At 37.7% G+C, this 13539-nt stretch overlaps 1 protein-coding gene across 1 annotated transcript in view; it reads right to left on the reverse strand.

The window, feature by feature from the left end:
- CCDC171 (coiled-coil domain containing 171) overlaps positions 1 to 13539 on the reverse strand; it is a gene marked incomplete at both ends in the record, with an annotated part of 260866 nt that overhangs the window by 164953 nt on the left and 82374 nt on the right.

Genomic DNA, 13539 nt, shown 5'->3' on the forward strand with positions numbered 1-13539 from the left:
CCTCTGACGTACTGCCTCCTTACTCTCAACTGATTCACTTGCACAACTTTTTACTTCTTTTTTTTTTTCTTTTTAAACATTCTAGAAAGCTCAAATGATGTTTTTTAGGTTTTATTTGCTTTAAGAAAACAATGGTTTTCCATTGTTAGATCCAGCCCTGCAGTAGCAGGCAGCAATTTTTCTGAGCTTTAGCAGAATGAAGGGTAATTACGTGTACCACAGAAAAGACATCTCTATATTGTTCTATAGTTACCTTTACTCCATGGCAAACTTTTTACCCTGATAAAACAGAAGCCTTATCATTTCTACAATGTAAGATTATAAAATATGGTACATACTTGATTCTGTACAAGGGGCCTTCTCATAACTGTCTCTCATGATCCTGTATGTAAGTCAAGTATCTAACTCCTCGTGCGGAACTGTCATGCACCTCTCCAACACTGCACACTGCTATGCACAAGCAACTGCAACATCACCTAACTGTGCGCATTTCCACACAGTTTAGGATATAGGAGTGCAACTGGCCCTTATCCTTTATCTTTATATTCCTTTAAAAATGCTACTCTATTAAATGTGCATATACAGAAATATCTTATTGGATATCCATGGTGCCACAACATACTCCATCATCTTCTTGAACTTTACTACAGGTGAACTGGTCTAAATCCAGCCAAATCTGATCAAGTCCTACCAGTGTTAATAAGTCTTCTGTTATCAGTGACATTTCTAAGTCCAGGAACAGCATATTTTAAGTTCTCAAAAAAGATTACTCCATTGGATTTGTTCCACTGAATTTGTTTGCAATATTTCTAAATCACAGCAGCTACTTTAGATAATCCTGGAGCAACAAGAAACAACATCAACAAAATGATCATCAGTGACAAAGGAATACTGCCTACAATTCAAATAATCAGAATTACAATCCAATTGCTTACTTAAAGGGGCATATAATTTAAAGCTGGTAGGAAAGTGGTATAACTTAAGAAGGTTCTGGGGAAAGACAAAATCACACAGATTTCTGCTTCAGACCTACATGAAGAAACAAGTATTACACAACATCAGGTCTACCACAGTCTTTACTTCAGACACTGGTTGAAAATTGGGAATCCCAAAAATCTTGGTAACAAGAAATAATCTAAACTGAACTTAATGTTTAGTTCTGAGTAAGAAATCATACTTTCCTGATAAGCTGAACACACTGGTCGTTGTCTCTGTTAAACTATTCTACTTTTCCTCCCACAAGAGGCTGCTACCAATTCCAGTGGTTAGTGACACATTAGTGAGGGCCATCATCACACTAGGCACTTGTAGGCAACAATGAGTATACCAATTTACATCAGCTGAAATTTTGACACTGCATCAGCAAGAATTTTCCTTTCTCTTTAAATAATGGATTTGACTTAAAAATAAACAAAAAAGCATAACACTAACATTAATCATATATAACATAAAGTGGGATTATCATTCAAACACTACATTCTCTTTCAGTAGAAGAGTTCTGACCAGGCTGCATACTAGTATTTCAGTATGCGTTCCCTCAAACTGCTCCAAATGCTGCTTAGTATATGCATATTTTATTTCAATATTAAGCCAACCACATCATACCAATGCACTACCCGCAGGAGGAAAACATACTTTTGTGATTCACGTGATGCCTTTTACTCTTTAAACATCAATAAGAATGAATTTATAAATACATCCCTTCACACTAAAAGGTCACTCCTTCATTAAAAACTGGACAACAGTCCTCTCCACAGAAAGAAAAGATGGAGTAAAGCAGAAGCTAACACAAAGGGCGACTTCTAAATGGTTCTGTTGAGAAAGCATGAAAGATATATTACATCCCAGGATTCAGCAAGAAGATCAAAGTGCTATAAAGGCATATTGATTGGGCATCTCCCTTCCCTCTGGATATGCTTTGTGTCATACCAAGTGCCAACAGAACATAAACTGTAAATGAGGAATACATTTTTCTGAGTATGGTGTTCATAGATCCTGAAGTAGACATGGCTGACGTTGACAGCAATAAATCACCGCAACTACTAAATTGAATCACTAGTCACATTCTTCACTTTCAATATATTTCATAAATAAGACAAAATGACATCAAAACGGTACAAAATTTGGAAAAAAAAATTCAAATTTACTCACCTATCAAAGCAACACTAGCAGAACTACTAACTTGGAAAACATTGGAACTTACAGTGGAATTGAGAAACTGAAATTTGTCAGTTTTAAATCACATAACTACTTATTTTATGGTCTACAGAGAGAAAAAAAATAATAAGAAGATGGGCTTAACTGTAGTTGGAAAGTTTTAAAAACTGTTTAACTCAGACACTAGTAAGATTCATGTGACAACTTTGATCAACTTCTTCAGGTTTTTCACAAATACATACCGTAAACTGCTTTGAGTTAGTTATGATTTTACAAGGAGATAAACAAGAGATTTATACAGTTAACTTCTCAAAAATGGCAAGGGAGATCTGACTAAGGTGAAAAAGTAAAAAAATCCAAGAAAAAAGTAGAAGAATCCTAGTTAAATAGCAACAAGAAGCAAATCTACATATAAAGGACTTGTACGCCAGGAACCTGTGAAGCAGAAAGTAATACGCATTGATATATAAATGACTTGCAAAAACTGGGTTTAGAACATTGGAAAAAAAAAGAACTACCGAATACTGTTTTAAAGATCTATTGATTTGCTCTGTACATCCCAAGGTAAGAAGGTTACTTTGAAGTTGAGACAATAAAGTAACAGACATCTAGGAACTGGGTTTTAAGAAGCCTTTCTGTGTTACTCTATGAAAGCTGAAAGACTGTTGAAGGTCTTGAAATAACAGGGATAAGTGGTATGCAGGTACATACGCTTAATAACCACAACTTGTAATTATATAATAATCCCATTTTTCTTTCAAACTACTTGTCAGTAAATCTTTCTCACTGCACTATAAATTCCAAGGTCATGGACAGAGGTGTTTATTAGTATAATTGCAATGCGGTGATAAAACCATAAAGCCTTTAGATCCTGATATTATTCCATTTATTTTCCCTTTCTTGAAGGAAGGAAAATAGTTCCTACAGATGGAATACTTGGAAAATGCGGGAAGTTACTTTTAAAACATTTAAAAATACTCTGCTTTATGCAATTAAAAACTTTCTTAAAGTTTGGAGTGTTTTGTTTTGTTTTTATTTAAGCTGTGATAGAATGTCAGAATTATTTTATTCTAAGTAACAATGTAGCAAACAGCATTCAAGACATAGCACTCTCTGAAATGGGCAACACTACTACACTGAAAATGTAAATACTAAGTTCTAGATTTTCAGTCAGTGGTTCAAGTTTGACTCCAAGAAAACAAGGCTCCAGCCATCTGCTCAGAAGTATCTTGCAAACCATCTCATTTTACTTGCAGCTCCTGTTTCCACATTAACTGTGTTGTTCCCAGGCACAGTTCTACCTGTCTTGATCCCTTGCCATACTGGAAGGGGATCTAAGTGCATGATTAGTAAAATGACTGTATAAATCTGAATATCAACAACAACAACAAAAATAAAACTGTTTTCCTTTCTTTGAAAGGAAAAACTTATTCTTGGTTGGAAATTAACTCCCAGTCAGATTAGCTCCTTAAAAATTAACTAAAATTATCATAAGTAGTCATGACCTATTTACAGTTCTTTTTCAGTGTCTACATTACACAGTAACTGTCACAGTGGTGAGATCAGCAACCTGTTATCTTTAACCCTTTGAAACACCAAAAAATAAAATATGACAAAGAAATGTTCTTTTCTTTGATAAATAATTTTTACACCTGACTACATTTACCATACGTATCACAAACCAGCAACTCTTTTCACTCTTCTCTCACTGCGAAATAGATGTACTTTTAGAGATCATTTTCTTTTAAGGTAGTACAGAATCTGCCAGAATTTGCCTCAGTAATATTCCTAATGCTAACTAATACAACATTTTAAAATAGAGCAATTAAAAAAAAAGAAAAGATCATTTTACATGAAATAATTTTGGGTGATCCCCAAAGTGCAAAAAGCAATCCTTCGATCCAGTATGTTACAGGTTCATCAGAGAAGCAACACAAGTAAACATTCTGACCAGGCATACCTGAAGTGTAGACCGAAAAACAGAATGCAGACCTCAATACAGTTTATGCCATATCCCTTCGTTGAAGGGAAGCTCCCTGGTTCAATTTAGAACAAGATGCTCTCTATCTGACCCACCAGTTATGTAAAGACAATGGCTACTAGGAGGATGCCTGGAAAGACATCCCGCATTCCTAAGTTCAGTGTGCAATGAAGGAAAATTTCTGAACAAGAAAGCACAAAGGACCAGCTCTAGGGCAGAACGCCAGATGATCTCACTCCTTGAAGACTGTTGGAGAAGTTATCAGTAGTGGAAGTTATGTAAATGAAGGGGAATGAGTAGGCTCATGTATTTCACAGAGAGTGTTAATGAAAATTGGAATACATGACAAAGCTGTTTAACCTGTAATTTGTTATAATAAGAAAACAAATGACCTCTTTTGACTAGAAGAATAGGGCAGATGGCAATGCTAATCTACTCCTAGCTACCTTATAAATTATTTAATGTTCAGAACACAGTGCTAAACTTAAAAAAATATTAATTAATGAATTATGAGTTTTAGTTTCCAGCCTATTCAGAACAGAACCTGCTTCTCTTTAACATGCTAAATTTGATTAATACAGTTTCCAGTAAGCTAGATTCTAACAGTAATTTCTTTCTTTAAAGAATAACAAGGCATAGAAATATGCATTCTTGCTAAAGTGACAAACAACTTTCTAGGAATCAAAAGTACATATGAGTGGGGCCAAATCCTAACAGCTTTTAAAATAAGACACCAGACGAGTTAAAAAAAAAAATCAAAAAACAATTGCTCTTTTTACAGTGACTGTAATCTCCGCAGCTCTGAAGCAAGAAAATCACTTGGACTACAGAACTGTGGTTCACATCTGCAGGGAGAAAACAAATAAAGCTAACGCTCAACTTGAATTGACACTGGCCAGCGCAGTGTCAGACAACAAAAAAAGGCTTCTTCAAGCATATCAAGAGCAACAGAAGGTCAAAGGAAAACACTAGACTGATACTTGAAGCAGATGTCACCTAACAAGAAAGAAGGAAGAAATGGCAAAGGCATTTAATGCCTTTCACCCTGGTATTTAACTGTAACAGCAGATCTTGGGCTGCCTGGATCTTAGAAATAGAGGACCATGACTGGAGGAGCAGTGACTTTTCATACATGGTAACAAAAACTGCAAGGGAACAGCTATATCAGCTCAATGTCTCTAAGATCACCAGGAAAGATGGCATATTTAAAAGGATTTTATAAACGTGAGGAAACCGATTTTTTACATGAGTAGATAATTAGAGAACAAGGGAAATGGTTTCAAATTATAGAAAGGAAGATTTGATTAGATGTTGGGGGGGAGGTTTTTTACTTAGTGTGGTGAGGTGATGGAACAAGTTGCCTAAAGAGCTTGTGGATGTCCTGTCCCTGGAGGTGTTTAAGGCCAGGTTGGATAGGGTCATGGGCAATGTGATTTTGCATTTGGTAACCCTGTCTCTAGCAGTGCAGTTGGAACTTGACCATTCTTGAGGTTCCTTCCAACCCAAGCCATTCTATCCCTGAGAGTGCTGAAAGAGTTAGCTAGCCCCTTCTCAACAATTTACCAAAGCTCTTGGGAGTATGGGTATGTCCCTGCTGACTGAAAACTAGCCAACATTATACTAAGCTACTTGAGAGAAGAACTGGAGAACTACAGGTCTACTAGTCCAAGCTCAGTACTGTGAAAAGTTATGGAGAACATTGTCCTGGGGAATGCTGAAAAGCATTAAAAGAACAAAGCTGTTTCCTGGCACAGTCAGCATGGTTTCATTTGACTCTCCCCTGATGCACCTTTGTGCCATTCCTGTCCTGCTGTCAAGGAAAGCTCAGCCTTAGAAATCTGACCTCCTTCTAAAATAGATCATCTACTTGGTGGATGAAGGGAAGGCAGTGGACATGATCCTTCTTGATTCCAGTAAGGACTTAAATACTGTCCCTCACGGCACCCTCCTGGACAAATTTTCCAAGTGCGACACACACAGGTTCAAGCTATGCTGGGTGATGAACTGGCTCAGCAATAGAGTTCAAAGGGCTGTACTGGCTGGATCTGGCTGGCTGACAGGCATTAGCAGTGCTCCGCAGTACTCAGTCCTAGGACAGGTTCACTATTTTTGTTAATGATCTCAGTAGAGTTGTGAAGTGCATTGTCAGCAATTTTGTTGACGGTACTAAACTGGGAGGTGCTGTTGACACCCTGACAGGATAAGAAGCCTTGCAGATGGATGCGGTTACATCACAACACTGGGTGATCAGCAATAACATTAAGTTCAAGAAAGGAAAATGCCAGGTTCTGCAACTGGGATGGAGCAGTGCCAGACACAGGCACAGACTGAGAGATGAGTGGTTGGGGAACAGCTCAGGAGAAAGAATCTAGGACTGTTCATGACAGCAGGCTCAGTGAGAGCCAGCAGCATGCCCTGGCAGTCAACCTCATTTTGAAGTGCATTAGATATAGCACAGCCAGCCAGTCATCTGCTAAATCTAGTGTTGGTAGGTAGAGGGTTGAAATGGATAATCTTAGAGGTCTTTTCCAGCCTTGGTGATTCTATGATTCTAAGGAAATCCTGCAAATTATGTACCACTTTCACCTAAAATCCACACCAACGTGAGAGAGAGGCTGCTCAGAGAAAACACTCACTCTAAGAAATCTAGAAATCCTGTTCCCCACCACAATCTAACTCATCTGGGTGACTGTTAAAAAAAAAAAACAAAAAAACAAAAAAAACCACTCCAAACCTTCCCATCTGAGTATGTTTTTCCATGGTGAGATCAAAGCCCTTGGATAAGATTATTTTAATTAACATGAATCAACAGCGGCTACTCTAAACTCAGAAGAGTAAATGAAAATAAAATTCAGTCAGGAATTCTGACTTCTTAAACACATAGTTCAGTTTTAAGGTTGATCAGTCGCAATGGATGATATATTGCATTTTGAAACCTTAAATACACCGAGTTATTAATTAAGAATTTGTAAGACATTCCATAAATTAAAGCTTAAAAATTCACGTTCTTTATTACATGCACTGTCTAAATACAAACAATGTCTGTCAACAGGGAGAAAAACAATTTTATTGGACCAAAGGCACGCTTGTATAAGAGGTAAAAACTATATCTGTTTTAGGTGTGTATTTAGCATTTGTGTATAAGCGTCTCTTCAAAGAGAGGGGAATTGGAGCTAGCAATTTAGTCCATCTAATAAAAACAAAAGTAGTGTAGAAGAGTTACTTAGTTCCAGCTGACCTTGAAATGTAATTGGCTACCTCAGATGTCTCTACGGTATATGCCATTAAGAAGATAAAAATATACAGGATTAAAATCTGAACTGATAAAGCCAAGAAATTAAGTATTACTCCTTTAATAAGACTACTCTATAAAAGTATATGAATAACAAAGTATTTCCTTAATGACTGTTATTGAAGTGTGGATCTATTTCAAAACAAGTTATACAATGGAAAAGAGACAAATATTTTGTTTTTAGCTTTTTACAGCTTTAAAAACTATGAATGAAGACTTCAAAGCTACAAATTTTTGTATGTGCTTAGTCTAAACTGATGATTATTTCGTATCTTATATCATACAAGAAAGCAATTTTTTCTATCATATTTTTTCAGTGCAGAATCACCGTTTCCTACATTTATGTACTACAAAAAAATTTGAACTGTAAGAATGCCAAGTTTTACAGGATCAATTTTACAAGCTCTCACTAGTAGAGATAAAATTATTCCTCTGTACTGCAGAATAAGAGCTACAGAAATGTATTTTAAAAAAGAAAAAAAATAGCCAAGAGGTCTGCCAGTTAAAACATTAGGGTGGAGGCAGAAATTGTCTCTGCTGGTCACAAATAAAACCATGGAGAAAATGGGATTATGGTAAATTGGGGTAAAAAGCTTACAGACATTTCCTTAAATCAACCTCAAAAACAAGAACAAACTATATATATATATATATATATATATATATATATATATATATATATATATAGCATAGTACTAGTCTGACTTGGTTTGGGTCAGGATAGAGTTAATTTTCTTCATAGTAGCTTATATGGTGTTATAGTTTGGATTTGTGACATGAACAGTTTGATATCACACTGATGTTTTTCTGTTGCTGAGAACTGCTTGCACAGACTCCTGCTTCTCACACTGCATCACCAGTAAGGAGGCTGAAGATGCACAAAAAGCTACGAGGAGACACAGTCAGCATAGCTGACTAGAAGGATAGCATGTTCAGCAAAAAAAAGCTGAAGTAGGAAGGAACATTTCAAATTTTGATGTTTGTAAGTAACAGATTAATTATGATGGAGGCTGCTTTCCTGGAAATGGCTGAGTATCTGCCTGCCAATGAGAATTAATTCCTTAGTTTGCTTTACTTTTATGCACAGCTTCTGCTGTTTATTAAGCTGCCTTTATCTTAATCCATGAGTTTTTACACTTTTGCCCTTCCAAGTTTTTTCCCCTTTGCTACAGGGGAACGAACCAGTTGCTGCATGGGGCTTAGTGGCCCACTGGGGTTAAATTACAACAAGTTCAAAATAAAAGAATTGTTTTTACCCCCTGTTAAGTACTCACAGTTTGTGTTAAGATTCATGCTTGAATTTAAGAGGTTTATATATAGCATAGATTTGAAACTCATTTTTGAGTTAACACAGAGACTGTAAAAAACAGCAATTAAAAATTGAGTGGGTGACGATTTAGGAACCATGTGTTATAAAATCATCTATACACAATAAGAGGACAAGAAACACTGCATTATGAACGTTTGTTGCTATGCTACTATGATTGTTCTTTTCCTTTCTTGATAAAACCACAGGTACAGGCTTTTACAACTGAAGTCACTAGGTTAGGCATAGCTGCGAAGGAGTTAGAAGACTTATTCTCTGAAGTACCTGTGTATCAATGCACACAGAATGGTGAATAAACAGGATGAATTAGAGATCTGTGTGCGCTTGCAGGGCCATGATCTCACTGAGATCACACAGACACAGTAGGACAGCTTGTATCACTGGAATGCTGTCATGGATGGTAACGTACCTTTTAGGAAAGACAAATCAGCAAGGCATGATGATGGACTCACTCTTTTTGTGAGAGAGCAAGTGGAATGTACCAAGCTACACCTAGAAATGAATGGTGACTGAGTAGAGAGCTCATGGGCGAGAATTAAGGCACAGACTAATACAGGTGACAGTCTTCTGTGTGTTTACTACAGGCTGCCTGATCAGGAAGAGGCTGCAGACAGCTCGAAGTAGCCTCACAATCCAGAACCTGGTTCTCATGAGGGACTTCAGTCATGCTGGTATTTGCTGGAAAAGCAACACTACCAGGCTGGCATAGTTCAGGAAGTTCCTGCACTGCATAGATGATAATCTTCTGAGCCAGGTAGTGGAGGAGCCAATAAGGAGAAGCATGCTGTTGGATCTTGATCTTACAGACAAGAAGGACTGGCTGGGAATGTGAAGGGGCTGTCATGGATGCAATGACTACGAGATCATGGAGCTCTGGATCTTACACAGAAGAAACAAGGCTATTAGTAGGAAGATCCTAGTCTTCAAGTCTGCTAACTTTGATCTCTTCAAGGACCTACCAAAAGGTATCCAGCAGGTATCGGAAGGTAAGAGGGCCAAAGAGAGATGGTTGACATTCAAGCACCACTTCTTTTGAACACAAGATTGATGCATTCCCAAGTGAAATGAAACCAATCGAAGGTAACAGACGACCCATACGGATAAGCAAAGAGCTCACTGAAAAACCCAAATGGAAGAAGAAAGTCTACAGAATGTAGAAAAGAACTGGTCGCATGTGAGGAATGTAGCAACACTGTCACAGCACACAGGGATGCAAGGAGGAAGACTAAGGCATACTTGGAATTAAATCCAGCAAGGGAGGACAGGGACAAGAAGAAAGACTAATCTACCTGTGTCAGTAGCAAAAGGAAGACTGGGGGAAATGCAGGCCTGCTGCTAAATGAGGTAGATGTCCTGGTAACAAGGAGACTAAGGGGGAGATATTGAATGACTTCTTTTCTTCACTGTTTAATGCTAAGACTGCCCCTCAGAAATCTCAGATTCCAGAGGTAAGAGCGTCTGCAAAAGGGAACGCTTCCCCTTGGAGAAGGAAGATCTGATCAGAGATCATCTTGGCAAACCTGCTGCACACAAATCCACGTGCATGCTCAAGAGTATGCATCTATGAATGCTAATGGAGCCGAGGGAAGAGATTGTCAAAACACTCTCTATCATCTTTGAAACATCATAGACAACAGGAGAGGTGCCTGAGAACTAGAGGAAAGCCAGTGTCACTCCAATCTTCAAAAAGGGCAAGAAGGAGAAAGTGAGAAACTACAGGCCAGTCAGCCTCACCTCTGTCCCTTACAACAACTTATTTTGGATGTCGTCTCAAAGCAAGTAGAAGAAAAGGAAGTTATCAGTATTAGTCAATGTAGAATCACCAAGAAGAGACCACACTTGGCCAATGAGGTAGCCTTCTAGGATATCATGACCAGCTGGGTATATAAGGGAAGCTCAGTGGATGTTGTCTACCTTGACTTCAGCAATGCTTTCGATATTGCCTCCTATAACATTCTCAAAGGTAAGCTTAGAAGCATAGCATAAATCAGTGAACGGTGAGGTGGACTGAGAACTGGCCGAGCAGCAGTGAAAGTTGTGATAAGTGGCGCAGATTCTATTTGGAGAACGGTGTTTCCCAGGGATCCGTACTGGGTCCAATCTTGTTCAACATCTTCATCAATGACGTGGATTAAATTAAACAGTTCACCCTTCGTGAGTTTGCTGATGATACAAAGCTTGGAGTGGCTGACACACCAGAAGGCAGTGCTGCTATTCAGCAAGACCTGGACAGACTGTAGAGCTGGGCAAAAAGGAACCTGATGAAGTGCAACAAGCAAAAGTGTAAAGTCCTAGACATGGGGAGGCAAAACTGCCTGAATCAGTACAGGTTAGGGGCTAACCTGTTGGAGGGAAGCTCTACAGAGAAGGACGTAGGTGTCCTGTTGGACAATAGGTTGGCCATGAGCCATCACTGCGCCCTTGTGGCCAGGAAGGCCAATGGTACCATGGGGTGCATTAAAAAGAATGTGGCCAGCAGGCTGAGGAAGGTTATTAGAGAGGTCCCTCTATAATCTGCTCTGGTGAGGTCACATCCAGAGTACTTTGACTAGTTTCAGGCTCTTCAGTTCAAGAAAGACAGGTCATTTCTAACCAAAGTCCAGTGGAGAGCCACAAAGATTAGGAGCCTGGAAACTCTTCAGTACGAGGAAAGGCTGAGAGACATGTTCAGCCTGGAGAAGGCTGACGGAGAATTTTATCCATGCTTATTAATACTTGATGGGTGGGAGCCAAGTGAATGAGGCCAGGCTCTTTTTAACAGTGCCCAGTGACAGGACAAGGGGCAACAGATACACACTTGAATACGGGAAGTTCCATACAAACATAAGGAAAAACTTCTTTATTTTGGGAGTGACAGAGCAATGCAACAAGATGCCCACAAAAATTGTAGAGTCTCCTTCTCTGTAGATATTCAGAACCAACTTGGATGCTTTCCTGTGTAATCTACTGTAGGAAACCTGCTTTAGCAGAGAGGGAGAGTTAGATGATCACCAGAAATCCCTTCCAAACCCTACAATTCTGTGACATCAATCAACCTTTTAGTATTTAAACGGAAGTTAATAACAGACTTGCTTTAATTGCAGTTACTATGGGGCAAGTATACAGCAGTAAGTCTACCACTATGCTTAGTTCTAACTCATCCATGGAAAGAAATGAGAGAATCACAGGGTAATGCATTTGAAAACAAATCAGAATAATTGCAAGTGGTAGAAGTTGTAGCTTTAAGGCTTATTTTGTCTGCTTTTGTAGCCTTTATCCTATCATAACAGCTAGACTTCTAGCTGCTGTATCTTCACAAGCTTCAGTAAGTTTTCAAGCCTTTTACAACTAAAACAAGTTCTGCTAGTAGCCAACAACTACTAGGGGTTGCAGAAATAGAATGCACTTTACGAACAGCGCCATGTTCTAAGTTTCATTAATAAAGCCCAGAAGCTGTTAAATCTAATTCAGTATCCAATAATGCACGTAACAGATTTGTTTAAAACTCTATCCTGTATTTTAAATGCTTACAATTGACTTCTTGTTTCATCTCCAAACAAACAGAAAGGAATTATTTACTAATCAAAATGGAGTAACCATAAAGCAATGTACTAAGAATAGACTCAGATTAAGATATCAAATAAGACCTGTCTTCTATTCTTTCCCTTCTTTATGATACTAATAATCATTTTAAAAAATCAAAAAATTTCCAAATGAATCAAACAAGCCTAATTATCAGGATTATATTTATTATTATTATTATTAAGACTATACATAATTCATTTTATCTGAAACAATCAAAAAAAACCAACAGTATTAGCAAAGAAACAAATTTAAACAGACAAGTTTAATTTACTCTAACACAGAAACAAAACACCCACAACTAGGGACATGAGAGAGAAGAAAATCATAAAAACCAACTGTTAAACTGCAACTGTATCGTCTTTCTCCCTTAGTGAGACACAGCTCATATAGTAAGTAATACTTCTAATGAAAACTCTTCTTACTAAATTTAACAATATCCTTCAGCATTCTCCACTGCACAACATTTCAAACCATAACACTTCGCTAACATCAACCTTGACATCCGTCTTCATTGCTTATTTTCAACAATGTTCTCTGACACTTATACTAGGTTTGTAGTTTGTGTCTTTTAGGTTCTCATTCTGTTTCTACACTTTCCTTATCACTTCCTCCTTAAATCCTTCCTCAGAATTGTAAATGCTTTTATTTCTCCAAATACCAGTGAAGTACTCTCTTCTGCTCAACTACCATTTCACAGAAAAACACCAGGAGGTGAAAAAAAAATAGTAATATTGAAGAAGAGGTAGAAGCAGCAAAGCCTGCTTTAAACAAAAAAATAAATAAAAACGGCAGAGTTAAGGTCACCACGCATTATTAGCTGTCAACAAATGTTTCTGCTGTTTCCGTGTTATCCATCTCATTTTAAAGCTCCTAGTTCATCTCTGCTCCTTTATTGGTTACCAAAGTTGCTGATAAAAGTTCTTTTTCTTCATCACTGATATGTCTGAGGAAAATTTAATTTCTGGTGAAAAAGGACCTCTTTCAATACACTCACCTAACAACTTAGCAAATGCATTATTTGCACTAAGATTAGGATTCAGAAAACAGTTAATTGAGATTTTAAAATATTCTAATGATCTCTAAAAAAGAAACTCATTTATTTCTTCTTTTTCATTTAGCCTGCAAACACCTCGTGACACCTAAAACTCCCATCTCTTATCTACAATGCCAGCTCAAAATACTTCACAGATTACTGATACTGCTGTACATCGGATACTC

Source organism: Tetrao urogallus (genome assembly GCF_951394365.1).
Source record: "Tetrao urogallus genome assembly, chromosome: Z".
NCBI classification, from domain to species: domain Eukaryota; kingdom Metazoa; phylum Chordata; class Aves; order Galliformes; family Phasianidae; genus Tetrao; species Tetrao urogallus.